The 22930-nt window shown below is 43.9% G+C and overlaps 1 long non-coding RNA gene across 1 annotated transcript in view; it reads right to left on the bottom strand.

The window, feature by feature from the left end:
* Positions 1-22500, bottom strand: part of LOC137382980 (uncharacterized) — a 58376-nt gene extending 35876 nt beyond the window's left edge. The window contains exon 1 of the long non-coding RNA XR_010977317.1: positions 22424-22500. This is a non-coding gene — a long non-coding RNA (uncharacterized lncRNA). The remainder of the gene's footprint in view (positions 1-22423) is intronic.
* Between the last annotated feature and the right edge of the window lie 430 nt (positions 22501-22930).

Here is a 22930-nt window from a genome sequence, read left to right as displayed (position 1 = left end):
GCCAATCAAGCGGGCTGCTTTGTCCTGGATGGTGTCGAGCTTCCTGAGTGTTGTTGGAGCTGCACCCATCCAGGCAAGTGAAGGGTATTCCATCACACTCCTGAGTTGTGCCTTGTAGGTGGTGGACAGGCTTTGGGGAGCCAGGAGGTGAGTTACTCACTGCAGGATTCCGAGCTTCTGACCTGCTCTTGTAGCCACGGTATTTATATGGTTACTCCAGTTCAGTTTCTGGTCAATGGTAACCCCCAGAATGTTGATAGTGGGGATTCAGCGATCATAATGCCATTGAATGTCAATGGGAGATGGTTAGATTCTCTCTTGTTTGAGATAGTCATCGCCTGGCACTTGTGTGGTGTGAATATTACTTGCCACTTATCACCGAGCCTGAATATTGTCCAGGTCTTGCTGCATTTCTACACGGACTGCTTCAGTATCTGAGGAGTTGTGAATGGTGCTGAACGTTGTGCAATCATCAGCGAACATCCTCACTTCTGACCTTATGATTGAAGGGAGATCATTGATGAAGCAGCTGAAGATGGTTGGGCCTAGGGCACTACTCCTGCCTTGATGTCCTGGAGCTGAGATGATTGACCTCCAACAACCACAACCATCTTCCTTTCCACTAGGTATGACTCCAACCAGCGGAGGGTTTTCCCCCCGATTTCCATTGACTCCAGTTTTGCTAGGGCTCCTTGATGCCATACTCGGTCAAATGCTGCCTCGATGTCAAGGGCAGTAACTCTCACTTCACCTCTTGAGTTCAACTCTTTTGTCTATGTTTGAACCAAGGCTGTCATGAGGTCAGGAGCTGAGTGGCCCTGGCGGAACCCAAACTGAGCGTCACTGAGCAGATTATTGCTAAGCAAGTGTCACTTGATGGCACTATCAACGACACCTTCCATCACTTTACTGATGATAGAGAGTAGACTGATGGGGCGGTAATTGGCCGGGTTGGATTTGTCCTGCTTTTTGTGTACAGGACATACCTGGGAAATTTTCCACATTGCAGGGTAGATGCCTGTGTTGTAGCTGTACTGGAACAGCTAGGCTAAGTTTGCGGCAAGTTCTGGAGCACAGGTCTTCAGTGCTATTGCCAGAATGGTGCCAGGGCCCATAGCCTTTGCAGTATTCATTGCCTTCGGTCATTTCTGGATATTACGTGGAGTGAATCGAATTGGCTGAAGACTGGCATCTGTGATGCTGGGGACTTCTGGAAGAACCTGAGATGGATCATCAACTCGGCACTTCTGGCTGAAGATTGTTGCAAATGCTTCAGCCTTACCTTTTACACTGATGTGCTGGGCTCCCCCATCATTAAGGATGGGGATATTTGTGAAGCCACCTCCTCCAGTTAGTTGTTTAATTGTCCACTACCATTCATGACTGGATGCAGCAGGACTGCAGAGCTTAGATCTGATCCATTGGTTGTGGGATCACTTAGCTCTGTCTATCGCTCTGTCTGGATTGTAGCTTCACCAAGTTGACATCTCTTTTGAGGTATGCCTGGTGCTGCTCCTGGCATGCCCTCCTGCACTCTTCATTGAACCAGGGTTGATCCCCTGGCTTGATGGTAATGGTAGAGTGGGGGATATGCCGGGCCATGAGGTTACAGATTGTGGTATTGTACAGTTCTGCTGCTGCTGATGGCCCACAGCGCCTCATGGATGCCCACTTTTGCATTGCTAGATCTGTTCGAAATCTATTCCATTTCGCACGGTGATAGTGCCACACAACACGATGGATGGTTTGCTCAATGTGAAGACGTGACTTCGTCTCCACAAAGACTGTGCAGTGGTAACTGCTACCAATACTGTCTTGGACAGATGCATCTGCGACAGGCAGATTGGTGAGGACGAATTTAAGTATGTTTTTCCAATGGTTTCCAATGATGTTCAACAGTGATCAGTGGCAGAACCTTTTTACTTTATTATCTTCATTAATGATCTGGATGGAGGTATTGGGGGAAGGATCTACAAGTTTGAAGATGATACCAAACCACGTCCAAGTGTTAGAAGTATAAAGGATTCTCAACTACTGCAAGCAAATCTCGAACTGTTGGGCGAATGGGCTCATGCTTGACAAATAACGTTTCACTTAGAAAAGGGTAGTGTTAAGCACTTATGTTGGACAAATGCTAAATAAACACAAAGCCTCCAGGCAACAGAATTAAGGCCAGAGCTAAAAGAAAAAGATCTGTGTGTTATCGGGCATCACTTTCTAAAGTTCATGACTAGTGATGTGAAGGTATTGTTAAAGCAAACAGGTTGTATTCACAGGAGAATTCTCGACAAAACAAAACACCATTTTGTCCTTGTACAAGACCACGTTTAGAATAGAATCCAGACATATGTTCAAACTAGTAAATTTAGGATTGCAGTCAGGGAGCGAGTGACCAACAAATACAATAGACTTTTGGGTAGAACAATGAAGAAGAAAACACTGAAATAATTTAGGAAATAGCTGTGATGGGTGGACGGTGTGATCTTTCCAGATGAATGAGCCAAAATGGGCTGAATGATCCTGTTCATCTCTATCTGTTTTGTGTAACTGCAAATATGACATTATTACTCAATGATCCAATAGGCGCTGTGACCTCAGAGGGAGATAGCAATCACTCATAGCACTTAGCTGCTCCTGATTAATGGACAGCATCAATTTTCAGACTAGTTTTTACAAAGTAGATAGATTAATTACAATGGGTTCTTGCCAGGCTCATGATAATGTAGCAGTCTCTGATTTAATGAATGAATCCAGGGCACAGGTCATTGGAAGGGGTTCCTGAGTTAATGAATTATTGCCAGGGACTTGATACCTGGATTAATGAATTAATAACAAGGAATTTATATTTAAGGGATATCTGCATGACTGAGAAAAAAACAAGTGAGCAGTCACAAAGAACAAGTTTGGATTTTGACAGATTGACGCTGTGTTTCTTGTTATAATTCTCCTTGTATGGCTCTCACTATTTATGGTTTTCTAATCTTTGTTTCTGCAGTGCCTGACGTTCTCTGTTCAGCGTTTCACTGCAACTGCAAACATATGACTGAAAGTGCTGCCCTGTATTCTCCAACGACCCAGTTTAGACGTTATAATTGGTCTCAGTGCTCTTGGATTGGAAAGGAGTGGATCAGTCAGGTTTGCACACCTGATCATTATCCACTAACTCCTGTTGAAAAGTGTTTGTGTCTGGACGTTGTATAAGAGCATGAGTGGGCTCAACTGTAATGTCCTTATGGTTGAACAGCCTGCTGATGCCTTGACTCATGCATGAAATGTGGCCAGTTTCTTGAGGTATTGAAGGACCATGGAAACTGTATCATAGTTAAGACAGGCAGGAATAGAGGGAAGAGAACTAGGGAACAGAAAAGACAGAATTTGAATTTTGGGCAGTGTGAATGTGGGCTAGTTCAGGATAAATTTGGAATTTTTCTGAAAATCATATTCATTATTACATCAGATTGAGGTTTTGTGTGTGTTTGGAATTATTTATCTTGTAAGTAAGTCAGAATAGTTGCCTCTGTTCCCTTGGTCCCTCCATGTACCTCAGTATTATGAGCTGAAGAGGGTGATCTATAGGTGACTTCATGCTCATTGCAGCCTTTAATTTACTTTGTATGGGGATGGGGGAAACGCATCTCCAACACACTGCGCATTCACCTGCTGCATTTTTATGGCGGCTGATATTGGGGTGTCCAAATGTCCTGCCATGGAGAGGCAGGGCACTTAATTAGCATATTTAAATAGGGCTCACACAGTGCAAATGGGAGCCTGATTTAAAATTGACTGTTACCGTATGGGTTTCTCAGGTGTTGGGAAACTGGCAGTGAAAAGGAAGCAGGTGCTGCTGGCTTCACATTTTTTAGCACTCCTTGTGGGCCAGAAGAGAAGTAGTGCTTCTCCTAGGCCGCACAAGGAAGCTTTCGACCTCCCTCACCTCCTCAAACATAGGCTTTCTTGCCCCTTCCCAATAGCAGGTTCTCTCCCCCCTCCCTATCGTGGGCTCTCTCCTCCTTTCCCCAACTTTAATCACTCCACCATTGGTGGCCATGCCTTCAGTTGCTTAGGCCCTAATCTCTGGAACTCCCCCTCACTACCCCAACAAAGCTCTTTGCCTCTCTATATCTCGTTCCTCCTTTCAGATGTTCTTTAAAACCTTCCTCTCTTACTGAACTTTTGGTCATTGCCCTGATATTCCTATGTGGCTTGGTGTCAAGTTTCACTTTATAACGCTCCTGTGCAGTACCTTGGGGATGTTTTATTATGTTAAAGGCGCTATATAAATACAAGTTGTTATTGTTCTAATCATTCTCTTCTGTCCACACCCCTCTATGATCCCCCCACTCCGGTCGTGGCCTTTTCTCTTTTCCAATCATGGCCTTGCTCCTCATTTCCGATCACAGTCTCTCTTCCCTGCTCCCGCTATTGGCCTTCCTCCCCCCCGTTCCCGATCGCAGGCCCTCTCCCACGCTCTCCCAATCGCAGCCTCTTTCTTCTAATTGCTGTGGAGCATCCCAAAGGGTCCCCGGCTCAGATCTCCTGCTGCTGGTGTCCTCTATTGGTCACTGACCAGGCTGTTAATTTGGCCAGTTGGTGGGTGAGAAATGGATCCAAAAAATGATAATGAGATCCTGCCGTTAGGTTCAGCAAGACCTCCATATCACCAGCTTTGCCGGGTTCTTTGGCCCCCCCAGCATTCTTCTGCCTTCCCATAAACATCAGGGCCAATGTCTCCCTATTGATGAGAGGTGCTGGCAGTTGAGAAGCCACAAGGATACACTTCCATACAAATAAATTTAAAGGCTGCAATGAGGTTTGAGTCATGGAGCGAGTGGAAAATCCAGTGCAAAGTCTCTGCCCCCCGTTTTCTGCCCCCTCAATGCCCAATGTTTACTTGTTTCACCCAGTCGACAGGAGTAGAATTTCAGCCCCCACCCTCCTCACCCCCCCACCCCCCGCACAGCTTTTCATTAATGCCTGGCTATCTAGACAACAATTGCAAGTAAATGCTTGCCAAATAGTGGTGCTCTCTCTATATAGATGTAAATATAATTTACGTAACATTTTCAACACAAGGCTGCCATGACTCTCAATTCGTGATTGGATGTAACTCTTTCAGTGTGTGATTTTCTTATTTATTTTTCTATTTGGAGAAGAAAATGTGTGGTAGTAAAAGCCAAAAGCACAGTCTATATTACAGGATAAAACTAACATTCCTAGGGCTTCTGAGGGAACAAACAGCTTCTGTGTGTTGATTTGAGACATTGGGCTGATGCCCGATGTTTGCCTTTATTATACCACATTAGATCCTGAATGGGGGTAGATATCATCTTGCTCCCCACTCCCACACCAGTGTGGACTTTGGGCTGAGAGCTGGCGGACACTGAACAGAGACTGTGTCAGCTGTTGATTGTCCTGGCGGGGAAAGCCTGGTCCAGATTGTGAGCCAGGCCTTATTGGAATCTCAATGGGGCAGAGAATTTGGTCTGAAATTGTTGAACTGTGTGTTGAGCCCAGAAGGCAGTAAAGCGCCTATTGGAAAGATGAGGTGCTATTCCTCAAGCTTGCATTGAGCTTCTTTGGAACACTGCAGTAGACCGAGGACAGAAATGCCAGTGTGAGTGCAAGGTAAAGAATTAAAATGGCAGGCCATGGGAAGCTTAGAGTCATGCTTGCAGACTGAATGGAGGTGTTACACAAAGCGGTCACCCAATCTGCATTTGATCCACCCAATGTAGAGCAGACTGCATTCTGAGCAGGGAATACAATATACTAAACTGGAAGCAGTGTTTGGGATCCCCAGTGTACAGCAGACCACACTGTGAGCAGTAAACATAGTATACTAAATACTATACTAAATACTAAGGCCCCAAACACTCCTTCCAGGTGAAATAGCAATTTACATGTACTTCTCTCAGTTTAGTATATTGTATTCTCTCTCTCCTCACTCAGGTCAGCTACAGAACCTGATGGCTCCGGGATGATTTTTAATCCGAGGGCGGCAGGGGGTTGAGGGAGGTGGAGGGAGCAGGGAAGCCCCTTGCCTCCAATCAAGGGCCCATTTAGCTCCTTTAGGAGCTTGTTAAGGGGCCGGGGCATTTGGGAAGGCAGTTTTCAGTTCTGATTTCGATGATCCCAACCAGTCTGGTGCATGTTAGTGCACAACTGTCAGAGTCACCACACTGCCAAATAAACTTTATTAGAAAGCGTGATGGAAATAAATTTGAGGGGCCAGATAGCACTGGATTGAGTGCTGTATCTCCACTTGGCTTCCACAGCCACTTTGCATCCTTGATACCGTCCTGGCCCTTTCGTGAGCTGCCTGCACTCCATGGCAAGGCAGCCCCCAACATTTCTGCCACCTGCCTTTGACGCTGGCCCCAGGCTGGCAGCTCCCACCTCCTGGAGGCGCTCGGTGACTCTAATTGGATGCCAAGCTCATCTCCTGCCCAATTAGGGTATTTGCATTCCAAGATCATGTTGCGAGAGCAATGCTGGGATCCTGAAATACTGCGGGTGTCAGACGCCGGTACGAGAATCCAGCTCCAGATGTCCTGTCGGGGTCATCGGGTGGCCGATTACTGCCTTCTGCTGGTCAGCTGCCTGAGCAGAATTAGTGGGAAAAATCTAATCCTATCATTGAAATCGTTGAAGAGGTAGCAGAGAGAGTAGGTAAGGGCAATGCAGTAGGTGTCATTTATCCAGATTCCCAAGAGGCCTGTGATAATGTACCACATAATGGAATAATGAATTAGGCCAGAGCATACAGTGTCAGGGGACACAGGATGGATACCTAGCTGGCTGCAAACCAAAAAACAGAGAGTTGGGGTAAAGGGCAGCTATTCAGAGTGCCAGAAGGTGGGAAGTGAGATCCCACAGTAATCAGTGCTGAGCCCACTGTTTTTCACAATTTATATTAGCAATTTATATTTCGGAATCAAAAACACAACTTCTAAATTTGCAGATGACAACAAATTGGCAGGGGTGGGGTGGAGCTTAGTCAACACGGAGGAGAACGGCAATAAATTTCAAAAATACTTTAATAAACTTATGGAAAGGACATATAATTGGCAAATGAATTTCAGTAAAGATGAATGTGAGGTAAGAAAAATTATGTGGTTACATATTACTTGGAAAATAGGAATTCAAACAGGGTAGAGGAGCAAAGGGATCTACATGATTTACTGAAGGTAGCAACACTGGTCAATAAGACCGTAACAAAAGCAAACAAAGCATGAGGGTTTACTTCTGGATGGATAGAATTGAAAAGTCGAGAAGGTACACTGAACCTTATTGAACTTTGGTTAGACTGCATGTGGAGTACTATGTATAGTTCTGGTCACCATATTATAAAAAGGAGACACTGGAGAGGGTGCAAAAGAGATTTACAAGGATGATGCCAGCAATGCAAAGTCATGCCTATCAGGAAAGAATGAACATGCTTGAGGGGCTGGACCCATGGGTAACCCCTCGGGCTGTATGCACCAAATATGGGTTTGCTGGAAAATGTACATGGCAGTAAAATGGAATGGAAGGGTTGTGAGGCAACTCACTCCTGCATTGAAGAAAACTGATTTCCTTTGCACTTTTTGGAATATCAACTTGGTGCTGTTTTGAACTGTTCTGTAATGCATTTTTTTTTTTACAGATTTTTATGAATAAAGTATATCTTTGGAAAAAAAAAAGAACAGGCCGGTCATTCTGGGTGGTGACTTCAACTGCATCATCAATGCGGCTGGGTGATCTGGCAGGGCTGACAACAACATGTTCAGCTTCCTGATGGAAATGGTAAAAGATGCCAAGCCGCATGACCTCTTCAGCAAATGTTCCAGGATAGACTTCCTGTCTGGCTCCCGAGCATTCACAATCAGATCCATCGACATCAAGCCGGTGTTCGTCTCTGACCACTGCCTTCTACTGGCCGACTGTCACCTACAGGAAGACCAGAAGGTTGGCAGGGGGACATGGAAGCTGAATGTGAAACTGTTGAACCCAGAAAACATTGAGGAACTCATAAAGGATTACAAAGGTTGGAAGACCATGAAAACCCCTCTTTGAGTCCCTGATGCACTGGTGGGAAGCGATCAAGGTGAACATCAAGAGGTTCTTCATCCTCAAGGGTGTTCGAAAGTGAGAGAGAGAGACAGAGGGAAATGTCCTGATTCCGAATAGTATGCAGAATCTGTTCCGGCTGCAGTCGATGGGGATCGATGTCAAAGAGGATCTCCAAGAGCTGAAGAGTCAGTAGGTCTGTCTCTTTTTGCGGAGGCCTAAAAGGTCATCTTACAGTCCAGAGTGCGCTCCATTGAGCAGGATGAGACATACTCGCGCTTCTTCTGACAAAAGGTACCTCTGTGATCAGCAGTCTGAAGGAAGAAGATGGTTTGATAACGTCATCACAGTCTGATGTACTAAGGATCAGCAAATTTTACGCCAGGCTGCATGACGTGAAGCCCACAGACAGCACGGCCTCCCAGTTCTTCCTGTCCTCTATCACGGAGGTCTTAAATGACAGTATGCAGGAGAGTCTGGACAAACTGCTAACTCTGGACAAGCTGACAAAGGCCGTCAGGTCTTTTGAGATGAGTTAAACTCCAGAAGCGATGGTTTACTGGTTGAGTTGTATTCGACTCGATGGGATTGAATTGGTCCAGACCTGCTGGAAGTCTAAGAGAGTATGCTCCTGACTGGCAGCATGTCAGATTCCATTAGGAAAGGTATCATCACCCTCATCTACAAGGGTAATAGGGAGAGAGAGTAAATCAGAAATTGACAGCCCATTTCAGAGCTTAATTTGGACTACGAAATTCTGTCCAAGGTCATCGCCAATTGAGTCAAATTTTCTCTGGAGATGGTGATTGCCCCCGATCAGACCTGTACTGTATCCGGCAGGATGATCTCTGATAGCCTCACTCTACTCAGGGACACAATCACCTATGTACGGGACAGGGGGGTGGACACCTGCCTCATCAAATTGGACCAGGAGAAGGCCTTTGACAGACTATCACACACCTACATGATGGGCATGCTCTCCAAAATGAGTTTTGAGGAGAGAATCTGCAATTGGATCCAGCTGCTCTACACTAACATCAGTAGTGCAGTTTCAATCAATGGGTGGGAATCGTAAAGCTTTCTGATCAAATTTGGAGTCAGGCAGACACTCTCCCTGTCTTGTTCATGTGCTGTGTCAAACCTTTTGCCGAGTCCATCAGGAAGGGATAAAAGGGATGACAATCCAGGCAGTGGAGGAACTCAGGTCAAAGCTACCCTGTACATGGACGATGTACAGTCTTTTGCTCGGATCTGCTATTGGTTCATAGACTGATGAGCATCTGCGACCAGCTCCAACTGCCTTAGAGAGCCAAAATAAATCACGGCAAGAGTTCTTTGGGAACTGGGTTGACCGATCCTTAGTCCCCTTCACCGTCAGTTCAGACTACCTGAAGCTGCTTGGGATATGGTTTGGAGGGGCCGGGGTGTGTGCCAAAAACTGGAAGGAATGAGCAGGCACAGTGAAACAGAAACTGGGCATGTGGGAGTGAACCTCCTCTCCATTGCGGGTAAGAACCTGGTTATCAGGTGCGAGGTTCTCTCGGTGTTGCTGTATGTGGCGCAGGTCTGGCTCATAGCCCACTCCTGTGCTGTGGTGGTCACCTGAGCCATCTTCTGCTTTATCTGGAGATTGAAAATTGACTGTGTCTAAAGGGACACAATGTTCAATGTTCTAGATAAAGTGGAGGGGTGGGGGGTTGGAGTACCAACCTCGCCCTCATCTTGTCGGCCACCTTTGTGCGCAGCTGCATCAAGCTGTGCGTAGAGCCCCAGTACGCAAACAACAAGTGTCACTACGTGCTGAAGTTCTATCTGTCCGGGGTGTTGCAAAGGATGGGTCTGGCCACGTTGCCGCACAATGCTCCATTCATTTGCACCGTGCCATACCACCTATCCCTCGTGGAAAAGTTTGTACAGAAAAACACCTTTGACCACAAGTCCATCAGGTAGTGGTCCGCACATAACATCCTCGAGGCCCCGCAGGAAAAGGAAATGGTGGATCCTGTCGGATGGTTCCCAGAGCAGCCTGTCAAACTCATTTGGCAGAATGCCTCATCGCCAGAACGTTCAAACAAGCACGAAGACATAGCCTGGCTGGTGGTGAGAAGGGCCCTCCTGGTCAGATCTTTCCTGCACACCTGGAGTCTCAAAATTATGTAAGGTCTGATAGAGTAGACACAGAGAATATTTCCACTTGTGGGAAGAGCAAAACTAGAGGCCATCAATATAAGATAGTCACCAAGAAATACAACAGGGAATTCAGAAGAAACATCTTTACCCAAATAGTGGTGAGGATGTTGGACTTGCTACCACAGAGAGTGGTTGAGGGGAGTAGTATAGATGCATTTAAGGGGAAGCAAGATAAACATATGAGGGAGAAGGGAATTGAGGATTGTGCTGATGAGGTTAGATGAGGAAAGATGAGAGGAGGCTTGAACTGGCATGGACTAGTTGGTCCTGATGCACTTCTGCAATCTTATAAAATGTGAGTTGATTAGCACCCTACTGAGACAAAGCTGGATACATATTATAAACCTGCTTTATTTTTTGACTCACCAGAAGCAGAGGCAGTGGCATACTTGGTTGGAGACTGAGTGCAGTGACCAAAAACTTAAAGCAGGGGAGAGAGACTCCAGTAAAATTAGCAACAACAAAAGCAAAAATCTGCAAACCAGCTACAGTGATGTTATAGCCAGGGAAGGAGCCAATTGGTGAGTAGCTGGTAAGTGTTTCGAGTTCATAGCCTGGAAAGTAAAGGCATGGCAGGGAACCTCAACTACTTGGAATGCATATCCGGTGCCATGTTGGAAATCATGGACGCTTCTTGAGGCCTGGAAGACCACAAGTGCAAGAAGTGTCGCCAGCTAGAGCAGCGGTTGGAGTCACTATGATGCATCTGCGAATTTCATGGATAGCACGTTTTTGAATGTGGTCACCTGCAGCGTAAGACAGTGGAGGCAGAGAGGGAATGAATGACTGCCAGGCAATCAAGAAAGATCAGGCAGGCGGTGCATGAGCCCCTGGAGTGCATGTCGCTCTCCAACCTGTGAATTTTAAAATTCACCACCTGGAACTGATGTCCTACACACAAGAGCCACAGGAATCACTTGAGCCATTCATCAGTAGATGCTGTAGTAAGGGCAACGAACGCAATTGCTCAGAAACTGAGCTGTCCGACCAAATAATGGAATAATAATTGTCTCAAAACCCATTTAAGCATTGAGGAAAAAGAAAGGTCACAGCATTGATGCACTGTTATAATATGGAAGGAAATACCAAGCCATTATAGCTGGACAACAGCATTTGCAAGCACTAGGTGCAGCCAACAGTATCGGCATGATCACCAGGTCAAAAAGAACAAGCAAGCTGTGTGGTAAGTGTGATTTATTCCACTCACCGCAAAATTGTCCTTTGTTTCAAGAGCTGTGTCAGGCGTATGGTGCAAAAGGACACTGGGCCCACCTATGCAAGAAATCTGGCTCCAAAGATGTTGCCAGAAGTCACAAAAGGACACATGCAAACAGAAGACAGGCGCAGCAACAGCAGCAAGGAAAGCACCAGAGACCGGTGTAAATGCAAGACGATACACATAGTCCACAGTGAAACAGACCTGAGACAAGACTCAGAGAGAAATAATTCTCATCCAGAAGACGAGCAGGCATTCCACATTGTGAACCTGACACATCATGTTGATGAAGTCAAACAACTGGAAGCTTTTGCTACCATTAACATCACGTGGCCAAAGAAAATTGGCAGACATATACTCTGGGTTAAGATTGGCACGGGAGCTAGTGCAGATATCCTACCAATCTGAATCCTGAAGGATATGTATCAGAATCAGAATCAATGATACAACTGACAAATGCAAAGTCATCTGCATACAACGGGTCACCCATCCCTTGCAGTAGCACACTAACAATGCTATGGAAAGTTGGCATGGAAACCACAAATATTCTACCTGGTAGACACAACTAGACCAGCGGTGCAGGACTACCAGCATGTAAGGACCTCAACATCATAACTATCCACGAGGTCACCAAGGTACCAATTACAGTAGACGAGACCAAGGGTACCCGCATTGAGTCACAGTTCCTCCAGGATCTCAGTGGTTCTGGTTTGGAAAGTATCAGCCCCTTCTCAGAGATGCCACACCAAGAGAATGATGATTCAAACTCAGATGGTGAAAGTTCTTTGTCAACAGGCAATGTTTCCTCGTGCTTCAGTGACTCAGAAGAAGAGATTGACATTGTCACTACTGAGAAACAAAGGCTGGCAGTGGGGAGCATTGACAAGGGGAAATCTCCAAGGACTGGAACCAGCTCGCAGACTCTGGCCAGCATCAAATGGTACAGTCCGGAAATCCAGCAACAGCACAACTATGCTGCACTTTCACTTCTGCCCTCTACAGAACCACCATCACCACAAGGAGCCAGAATGGACAGGTACCTCCATGAAGCCAAGTACTCCTTCCCCAAAAAACCCTCAATCTTGAGCCCAAGACCTTCAGACGTGAAGGATGAGGAGAGGCGAAGAACATGCAATGTCCTGAAGAGGCAGGGGAGGAATGAGTTGAAACATTATCTATTGCCTCTTCGAGATGAGATGCCAGAACTTTCCAAGAATGACAATGCCTCAAAAGTGGTCATCTTGAGAAAAGTAACAGAGTATGTTAGCAGGCTGAAGGCAGAGCAACAGAAACTGAATGCAGAAAGGGAGAAACCTCACAAAAAACAGCAGCAGCTGAGATGCAAATTCTTCGAGCAAGAGTTATCAAACCACCAAAATGATATATGGACTCTTAAGGTTCTATACATGTAAATTTTATAATCTCTATCCTGTACAACTAATTTTGATGTTATCTAATCTTATGTGCTTTTACTTGCAGCATATGAGACTTATCTTTGGAAAAAAAGGGGATGTTGTATAATTGTCTTTAAGAGTGATATCCCTTTAAGATTTTAGTATGCTAATAAGCTAAGTACCAGGATGCAGTCATGTGACTCTGCAACTGTAACACCTAGAGGAAGGTTCTGTAAATAGTTTGTTATGTACTGTGTCTAATAGTTTAGAAGTAATAAACCTGTTTGAGATCTTCAATGAACTGGACTTCAGCATCTCATTTATGTTGCATCAGACAACACAAAGAACTCATTACAGTTTCTCTGGGAAAAGCAGGCAGAGCCAAATCCATGGCACCTTGGATGGCTCAGCTGCACAGTGGAGGAGGAAGAAGAGTAGAAGAGCAGAAATGGTAGGGGATTTGATCATAAGGAGAACAGACAGGTGCTTCTGCGGCCACAGACTTGACTCCAGGATTGTATGTTGCTAAGGCCAAGGATGTCACTGAGCGGCTACAGGATATTCTGAGGAGGGAGGGTGAACAGCTAAAGGTTGTGGTCCATATTGGCACCCATGACATAGGCAGAAAGATGGTTGAGGTCCTGCAGGCAGAGTTTAGGGAGCTAGGAGAGAGATTGAAAAGCAGGACCTCAAAGGTAGTAACCTCTGGATTACTGCTGGTGCTATGTGCTAGTGAATACAGAAATAGGAAGATAGAACTGGTGAATATGTGGCTGGAGAGATGGTGCAGGAGGGAGGGCTTTTGATTCCTGACTCATTGGGGCTGCTTCCGGGGGAGATGGGTCCTGTGTAAGCCGGATAGGTTGCACCTCAGCAGGACCTGGACCAATAGCCTCGCAGAAGGTTTTGCTAGTGCTTTTGGCGAGGGTTTAAACTAGCTTGGTAGGGGCATGGGAACTTAAGAGTAGATTCAGAAGGGAGAAAAAAAAAGTTGGAAATGGAAGGCAGAAAAATTAGTAAGTGTGTTTGGCAGGCCGAGGAAGTATTAAGAGGTCAAAAGGTCATCGACCTCAAACGTTATCTCTGTTTCTCTCTGCATAGATGCTGCCAGCCCTGTTGCCAGCTTTTTCTGTCTTTGTAGCATATTATGTGGCGTGCCTCAAGGCCTAGTGATGTCCTTCAAGCATCCTTAAAAGATCCCCGCTGACTCGTGGGAGTCCCTGGCTTGTGACCATCCTAGATGAAGAAAGCTGATTCAGGAAGGCATTGTACACCTCGACGGACTTCATCGGGAACATGTGGAGGTGAAGTCGAGGCATTGGAGGGAGCACACAAACCTTCAAACTAACTCATCTACCTGACCCTTCCCGCACCACCTGCCCGCATGTGGCAGAGTCTGCAGATCATGCATTGGACTGATCAGCCGTCTCAGAACCTATCGAACCAGGGTGGAAGCAAGTGATCCTCGATCCTGAGGGACTGCTTAAGAAGAAGGAGAAGAATATCAAGCCAGTGAATGGTGTTTGTATATAATTATTGGATCAAGTGCTTTCCATTACACATAGATTGCTTCTGGGAATTCACATTTATTTTTTAGAACAAGATGTGATGGTAGATTTGAAAACAGTATAAAATTTACCAGAGTTGGCAAGCAGCATTGGATAAAGAATGTATATCAGGCATTTGAAATAACACAAGGGATAAAGGGATCACATTAGACTGAGTGTGTGCAAGCTACATGTAGATGCACCAGGGAAATTGGGACTTGTAGGAAGGTAGAGGACAGTGACAATAGAGAGAGTAACTTCAAAACCTAAATGGTAAATCCTTATTAATGCCACTCACAAGGCAGTATACAGTAAAACAAAATGGGGCAGGGAAGGGTGTTGCTTCACTTTTTGCCTGGAGATCTATTTCCATGAGGATTCTTCCATTCATCACATCCTTCTCCATGGGTTTCTGCAGCTCTTCTGCTGAAGCTATAGCAGATGAGCAGGAGACCAGAATGGAAATTCGCCCTTCTCCCCATGTTGCTCGCATGTCTAGGAAACCTAGTGGGAAGAAGGCCCATGGCAGATATTTCCAGTAGAAGCGCTTTTAAAAGGGGAACTGCAGTTCAAATATGTGTTTTTAGATCATGTCTGGGTCCTTCTTGTTAATTCTTTTTCTTTATTTCCTCCTGATCTTCACGAGGCTTTGGGTGAGTTGATACCGTGAGGTGTTTCTGTCGGCCCAAACACACCTACTTTCCACTGACCATGGGGGTCTGTCTTCTCAGGATATGACTCAAAAGAAGGGCAGATGCTGAGCATTCCCATCTGTTTCAATGATATCTGAGACTATCGTAAAGCAAAGAGCTGGAGTATGCAGGGGGCAGTAATGGTGGTTGTGGCCTGAAAATTGGCTTTAGCCCCTTGCAGACATGCTACAATATTAATCTATGGGGATAGTGCTGTGAAGTGGCAGAGGGCAGCTGCCCTCATAAGCACCATATGCAGTCCCATCTCAACACCAGCAGCCATCAATAACAACAGCAACAACTTGCATTTATATATAGCATCTTTAACATAGCCAGACACTGGGGGGTGGGGGGATGGTTGGGCATTGAACTGCTCAGTCACTTCTCTGCAGGCTCTTCATTTGTGCTTGCCACTCTTTAATCCTTTGCTCCTTTCAGTGAAGGTTAAGGATTTTGAAGGATAAAGGCTCTGGAAAAGCATGCTGAAGTTTTATTCCTTCATTGTGATGCTCCCTTTTAATTGTGACCATTCCTTTAATTTTCCCAGACGTGCAGTTTTCCACACCCACAACTAGGGGTAAATTTTCATTTCCGGTGTATAGGCAGTAATCTGGTGGAGTAAATCATTTCCCCATTATAGAAACTGTCTGATTTCCACTCCATTGATTACAATGGAATGATAATTGGATGGGTTCTATTATGCACCACCAAGCTGCTTCACCAGTTTACCGCCAAGCAGTGAAGATGAAAATGTATTCCCTAATTTCTTCCCTAAACTCAACCTGAATCTACACCTGGAATTTTGACTACTAATACCAAAGAATTGGCTAATATTTGCACTTGACAGTTTGGGCAGTGTTAGACCCATTTAGAACTGATTTAGATTTGAAGATGAAGGTCAACCCTACTGTCTGTAAGACTGTCTGTTAAATATTTCTGTTTCTGCAGGATTTTTCTCTGCAAGGTCTTGTGTGCATGCCCTTTAAGTCCTTGATGATGGCCTGTGTAGCTGCTTATGGTTCAAAGAAATTGCAATCTGTTAACCTGAGGCTCTGCTTTCAGACACTTTTTGTTATCATTTTGAGGTGATGTTATTGTGTTATGGTAGATTCTGAGTTAACCGTGCTCTGTAACTATTGTTGGTTAGTCACTGATACTACTGACATTACTCACATTCTGTGTATATTTTGTTTTGTAGGAAATTAGTGTCATGTCATCTCTACTTCAAACCCTGACTAACAAGGCATGTTTGCTCAGCTTTTCCTATTTAATGTCTCCATTCCTGAAAATAGATTAGATGCTTATTTAAAACAGCGGCTGTGCTTCGAACCCTGTCCATACATTGTGTGGGTGTGACTGTCAATCAGATAAATTATTTTTATATGATGAAGAATTTGAATACCAGGGAACCTGTTAAAAAAGTTAAGGAAAAGAAGAAAAGTTAGTGGAATGTTTTGACTGATGAATAAGATAATGGAAGTCCTTAGCAACAGTCAGTAGAAATAGGTTCAATTTTATCAGGCCTATATTTGTTCCTGCCCCAAACTGGATGCTATTCCAGTGGTGTGCAGTGATAGCATGAGGCCTGAGGACTGAACTAAAATCATCCTTGGGCCTCAGCAGACGGAAATCAGGAACCTCAGCACAGCTCACCTGTTGAGGCCTAACCAATTTCAGTTGGCGCCAAGGCCCCCAGGTAAGTCTGGGAAGTGTGGAGAGGCAATGGGGGAGTGGGGTGGGTAAGGTTGGGCAACTTCACTTTGCTTTGCTCCAGTGCCAAGTTGGCCTCTGACTCTGGATTCAGGTTGAATTTACACTATAACTGCAGTGTTGCACCAATGCAACAGTTGTAGTGTGAATGCACCCTTGTACCCTTTGTAAAGATTTAATCAATACAAAACTTACACCGGGCACATACGGTTCACACTGGAGGATATAAAGTCTACATGTGGTTATATAGATTACACTGAGCAGCACATAGCTTCAACTGAGAAATAAATAGGTTGTATTGAAAGATATTCAAATTGTGGTTAATTCACTTAAGTTGGGAAATACATAGTTTACTTTGGGAATACAGTTTTAAGTTATAGGATACAAAGGTTATAATAGAGATAATCAGATTACATTAGAGAATGTGCAATTTATCCAGCTTACAATGGAAGGTTCACAACTTATACTGGGATACACTGGTAACACTAAGAGTTACGTAGTTTAGTCAAAGGAATGCGCAATTTATTCTGGGATACAAACTCAAATATGCACTCTTCCAGCAGCGCACATATTTCTTATGATAACACTTGTGTGGATGAGTGTAGTTCCAATAACACTCAAGATGCTTGACACCATCCAGGACAAAGCAACCCTCTTGACTGGTACATCATCCACCACCTTAAACATTCACCTCCTCCATCACTGGTACACTGTAAAATACAATATGTATCATCTACAAGATGCACTGCAGCAACGCATGAGGGTCCTTTGACAGCACCTTGCAAAACCAACAAACTCTACCACCTAGAAGGACAAAGGCAGCCAGCGCATGAGAATACCACCTGTAGGTTCCCCTCCAAGACACACACCACCTTGACTTGGAAATATATTGCCTTTCCTTCAAAGCCACTGGGTCAAAATCCTGGATCTCCCTGTCTATCAGCACCATGAGAGTATCTTGACCACACGCACTGCAGCAGTTCAAGAAGGTAGCTCATCACCTTCTCAAGGGCAACTAGGGATGGGCAATAAATGATGGCCTCACATTCCATGAATGAATGAATTAAAAAAAACTACCTACTATTTTCTTGCATTGTATATCATCTTGATTTACAACAAAATCACGGCAATGCATATTATAGTATATAAAAGGAAATTTTGTGACAAACAATTAAATATATGCAAAGTGCATTATAGGGTAGTTTTTTTTCCAGGCTCCACTTGTGACTCAGAGCCTCACTCGTCAGAAATCCAGATTAGTGAATCAGGCATACAGGTCTGTGCCTCATCCTAGCAGTTTCAATTTTCACCAAAAAATAAGCAGAGTCACAAATAATAGACATTGACCTCTGCATCCAATGCCCTTGACCTTTGAGTGTGGTTTGACAGCAAGAGCAAAACCTCATGAAATTCCCTTAATAGAATAAACCTTACATATATTTAGCTATACTAGACAATGTCCTGTGGCATTGAACATGGGGATTCAAGGCCAAGTATAGTCGTCAGTTGAAGTGGGATTAGAATACTGGAGTAAATTGGACGAGAGGGAGCAGGCATAATTTTTCTTTATTTTTATCTAATTATTTTATTTTATATTTTTATCATTAAATAACAAAACTTATGGCAACTCTGAACGTAGAGAAGTAGAGTTGGCTGGAGGGTAGATTTAGTATTGCGTCCACTTCTGCTTTACTCAAAGAGAGCATGAATATGATTCCCCCAAGTGCTATTTGCAACGCAATGAGTTTTTGATTTGAATTCAAATCAAGCTATTAGAGTGGGTGAAATCAAAGCATATGGGGATAGGGCAGCAAAGTGGAGTTGAGGTAAAAGGTTAGCCATGATTTAAATGAATGGCGGAGCAGGCTCGAAGGAGCCATATGGCTTACTCCAGCTCCTATTTCTTATGTTCTTATTGTCATGGATCTGTAATTATTTTTTCTCCTCGGATTTAAAAACAGTGTGTGTGCCTTAAAGGGAGAGAAGGTTCTGGAATTCCTGAGACACTGTGCAGTAGCTGATTTTTGTTACCCTGGGCAACAGCAGGAGAGAAAGGGAGGTCACATGGTAATATTTCCACTTGGCTGTGTGTGGAACTGGCAGAAACCAGCTGAAACCAGTTAATTCTGAGAGACTTTCCAGTGAGGCATACTGAAGAAAAGGAGCTGTTTTATTCTCTCTCAGAAAATTTTTACAAGGAGCTACAAGCCAAATTAATTCTCTGAGTAAAGAAGAAAAGCCTCCTTTGTCAGGAAACCGTTTGAATTGCTGTGCTCATTGTTCAAAGAACTGTTTAATGATTGCTGCAGCCAAAGAGTTGAATACCTATCTTCTGAAGGACTATTTTCATCAATTCCACATTAGAATCCCATCCATCAGGAACGTAACCTACAAAGACTTACTTATTTTATTTATTCTTAAGGGACAACTAATTTTTAAAAACTCCACTTTTTAAAAACCGATTAACTGCTGTTACTTTTGAATGTATGTGTGTGAATGGGGAATGAGATTAAAATAAAAAGTTATAAGGTCTTTAGACATAGGTTTATCTTAATAGTGTTTAAGATTTAGTTTTTTTAATAAATAGTTAATTTGTTGTTGTCTAAAGATACCTGGTTTGGTCTGTTTCATTCTGGGGTTACGAGAGTGTTTAATTCGGCTGTTCTTCCAGTTGGGTGTGAAAGTTTAATAATGTGCTGCGACCTGTGGAGTGATGGGACTGAATTGACAGTGCGTTGCTCCCACCGCGGTTGTAACATTATGAAATGGTGTCTTGGCATTTCAATTATACATGTGATCTTACACCCAATCTGGTCGATTTGATATCCTTTGTGATCTCATATAATAGCTTTATTTCATCAGAACATAAAAATAGAAACAGAAGTAGGCCAGATGGCTCCTCTAGCCTGCTTTATCATTCAGTAAGATCATAGAATCACAGAATCATAGAATGGTTACAGCACAGAAGGAGGGCATTTAGCCCATCATGTTCGTGCTGGCTCTCTGCAAATGGAACTGTGCTAGTCCCATTCCCTCATCCTTTGCCTGTAGACCTGCAAAATGTTTTCTCTTCAGTTGCTTATCAAATTCCCTTTTGGAAGCCACAATTGAATCTGCCTCCACCACACTCTTAGCACATTCCAGATCCGAACCACTCGCTGTGTAAAAAAGCTTTTCCTCATGTCACTGTTGTTTCTTTTACCAATCACCTTAAATTGATGTCCTCTGGTTTTTGATCCTTCCACCAATGGGAACAGTTTCTCCTTATCTACCCTGTCTAGACCCCTTATTATTTTGAACACCTCAATCAAATCTCCTCTCAACCTTCTCTTCTCTAAGGAGAATAACCCAAGCTTCTTCAATCCATCCTCGTAACTGAATCTCTCATTTGTGGAATCATTCTTGTAAATGTTTTCACACCCTCTCTAAAGCCTTCAATCCATCTTAAAGTGCGATGCCCAGAATTGGACGCAATACTCCAGCAGAGGCTGAACTAGTGTTTTAAAAAGGTTCATTATAACTTCCTTATTTTAGTACTCTGTGTCTCTATTCATAAAACGCAAGATCCCAGCTGACTTTTCAATCATTTTCTTGACTTCCCCTGCCATCTTCAACTATTTGTGCACATATACCCCCAGGTGACTCTGTTCTTGCACATCCTTAAGAAGTGTAACCTTTAGATTATATTGCCTCTCCTCATTCTTCCTACCAAAATGTATCACTTCGCACTTCATTTCACCTGCCATGCATTCGCCCATTCCACCAGCCTGTCTATGTTCTCTTGAAGTATATCACCATCCTCCTCACAGTTCACAATACTTCCGAGTTTTATGTCATCTGCAAATTTTGCAGTCGTGGCCTGTACATCCTGTAGTGTATTCTTCATTTCTTGTTCATTTGCTACCTAGTGTATTTTTCATTTGAGATCACCATACATGTTTGGTGTAGGATGCACAGTGTGCCACTAGAGGGAGTAGATAATAAAGGTTCAGTTTACAGCAGCAATTCAGAAGCTAGTGTCGTGTGTTTCTTCCAGAGATTTAAAATAGCAGATCTACAATGTGAGATCTTACACATCTAAGACTAGGTCATTAATATATGTCAAGAAAAGTAGTGGTCCTAGCATCGACCATTGCATACCACGTATCATGCCAGTGCCTTCCTCCAGTCTGAAGAACAACCGTTCCTGTCACTCAGCCAATTTTCATGTGGCCACTGCCCCTTTCATTCCATGGGTTTCAACTTTGCTGACAAGCCTATTATGTGGCTCTTGATCACACACCTTTTGGAAGTCCATGCACACCACATTAACCACATTACCCTCATCAATCTTCTCTGTTGCCTCATTAAAAATCTCGAACAACTTAGTTGAAGAAGATTTGCCTTTAACAAATCTGTGCTGGCTTTCCTTAATTGATCCACGTTTGTCCATCATGGCTAACCTTCTAGCTCAACTCCAATTTCCTGGCCAATCCCCATATCTCTTGATTTCGCCCACTGTAGAAAGTTGATTCTGATTCAAAACAGGAGCTCATTGTTTTTCAATATTCTGATGATGGGGAGCTTTCTTTGAACTACCAGTAATTTTACCACTCACATACTGCAAGAGAAAAGTTCCAATGTTGGCAGTAAAGGTGCTGGCATGATACGTGCTTCAAAGCCATATTAACATAACAATGAAACACTGCTATTGAATCAATACATTAATTTAACTGGGAGGATTCTGTTGTGGGACGACATTAAGAGCGGACTTAAGAGTTGTAAGTGAACATCACCAGAGGAAGTGATGTCACATCACACATGACCAGACAGTTGTAGTGGTATAACCCAACAGAGTGAGGTGTGTGTAGGCGTGCTTGTGCAGTAACTGTTTGTATATATATGTTCTAGTTCAGTTATAATAAAACCTGTTGTATGAGTGCTTTTAAGAATGATGTAAGATCTTAGCATGCTAATGAGCCAAGTACCAGGATGCAGTCATATGACTCAAAGCCAGAATCATGCTGCAACTGTAACACCTAGAGGAAGGTTCTATAAATAGTTTGCTCTGTACTGTATATAATAGTTAAGCTGTAATAAACCTGTTAAGATCTTCAATCAACTGGATTCCACACATCACATTTATGTTGCATCAGACAACATAAAGAACTCATTACAAAATCCACACCTTCTTTGAATATAATTTGTAGTCCTGTGAATCTTACAGTAGTTCACATACCAAAGAAACAAGTAATATTACCAATTCAGTTAAGTTAATAAATCCTTACAGTGGCACTGCCTCAAGTTACAGCTAATCTGGGTTTACTGAAGGAGACATTGGGTGATTGTCAGCAACTGGTGCAAAATCAGCCACACTTTGAAAGTGCTTTCCGGAAGTTCACTTCAAATAGTCTTCAGGCCTAATTTCCAAAATACCGGTGAGCTGTGGATCCTAATTGAGTGTCCCAAGGCTGCTCACCGATCCAGACCTGCACAGAATTGGCCATCTTGGATTCTGAGCCAGCCTGCAGGTTAAGTCCTGGGGGGAGTGAGGGTGGTTGGGATGTTGGGGTGGGGGGAGTTGGGTACAAGCATTTCTGCACCTCCTAGCTCCACATTATGGTAAACAAAGACTGCAAAACCTACCTGTTTCTCAGCAGCCTTCAGTGGGCCCATGTAAGACTGCTGGTTAGGCTGCCGTAGACATGAAAAATTCAGCATGCTCTACTCAGTTTTTTCCCCAATTGGGCATTATAGTCCTGAAACAGGTGTTTGGCTCCTGATTAGCAAATGCACGGGACCTAACGCCTGTTTTAGATTGGGCACTCAGAACTCAACACCTCCCATTCTGGCAACTAGTAAATGTCCATGGGGATCAGGTGCAGAAGATTGCACCCAAAAATTGGACCTCCAACATCCATTTCACTCTCAAAATAACAGGCACAACTGGAACAAATCTCCCCTCCCCCCCACCTCACCGCCCCCCAAACCAAGCTATGATATGCAGTCTCATGCAAAAATTTTGAATGCATTCTTTTAATTATGCAGCAGAATTTCTGATATAAAAAGTCTTCAAGTGCTACCGATACACTAGGATTCAGATAAAACAATGCAGGTGGATTTATTCTGACATTGCTGCCTGGTTTGATCTGT

The sequence above is a fragment of the Heterodontus francisci genome, chromosome 23 (genome assembly GCF_036365525.1).
Source record: "Heterodontus francisci isolate sHetFra1 chromosome 23, sHetFra1.hap1, whole genome shotgun sequence".
In the NCBI taxonomy this organism is placed as follows: domain Eukaryota; kingdom Metazoa; phylum Chordata; class Chondrichthyes; order Heterodontiformes; family Heterodontidae; genus Heterodontus; species Heterodontus francisci.
Note: the sequence above shows the minus strand (reverse complement) of the source record. Positions and strands in the feature narration are given on the sequence as shown.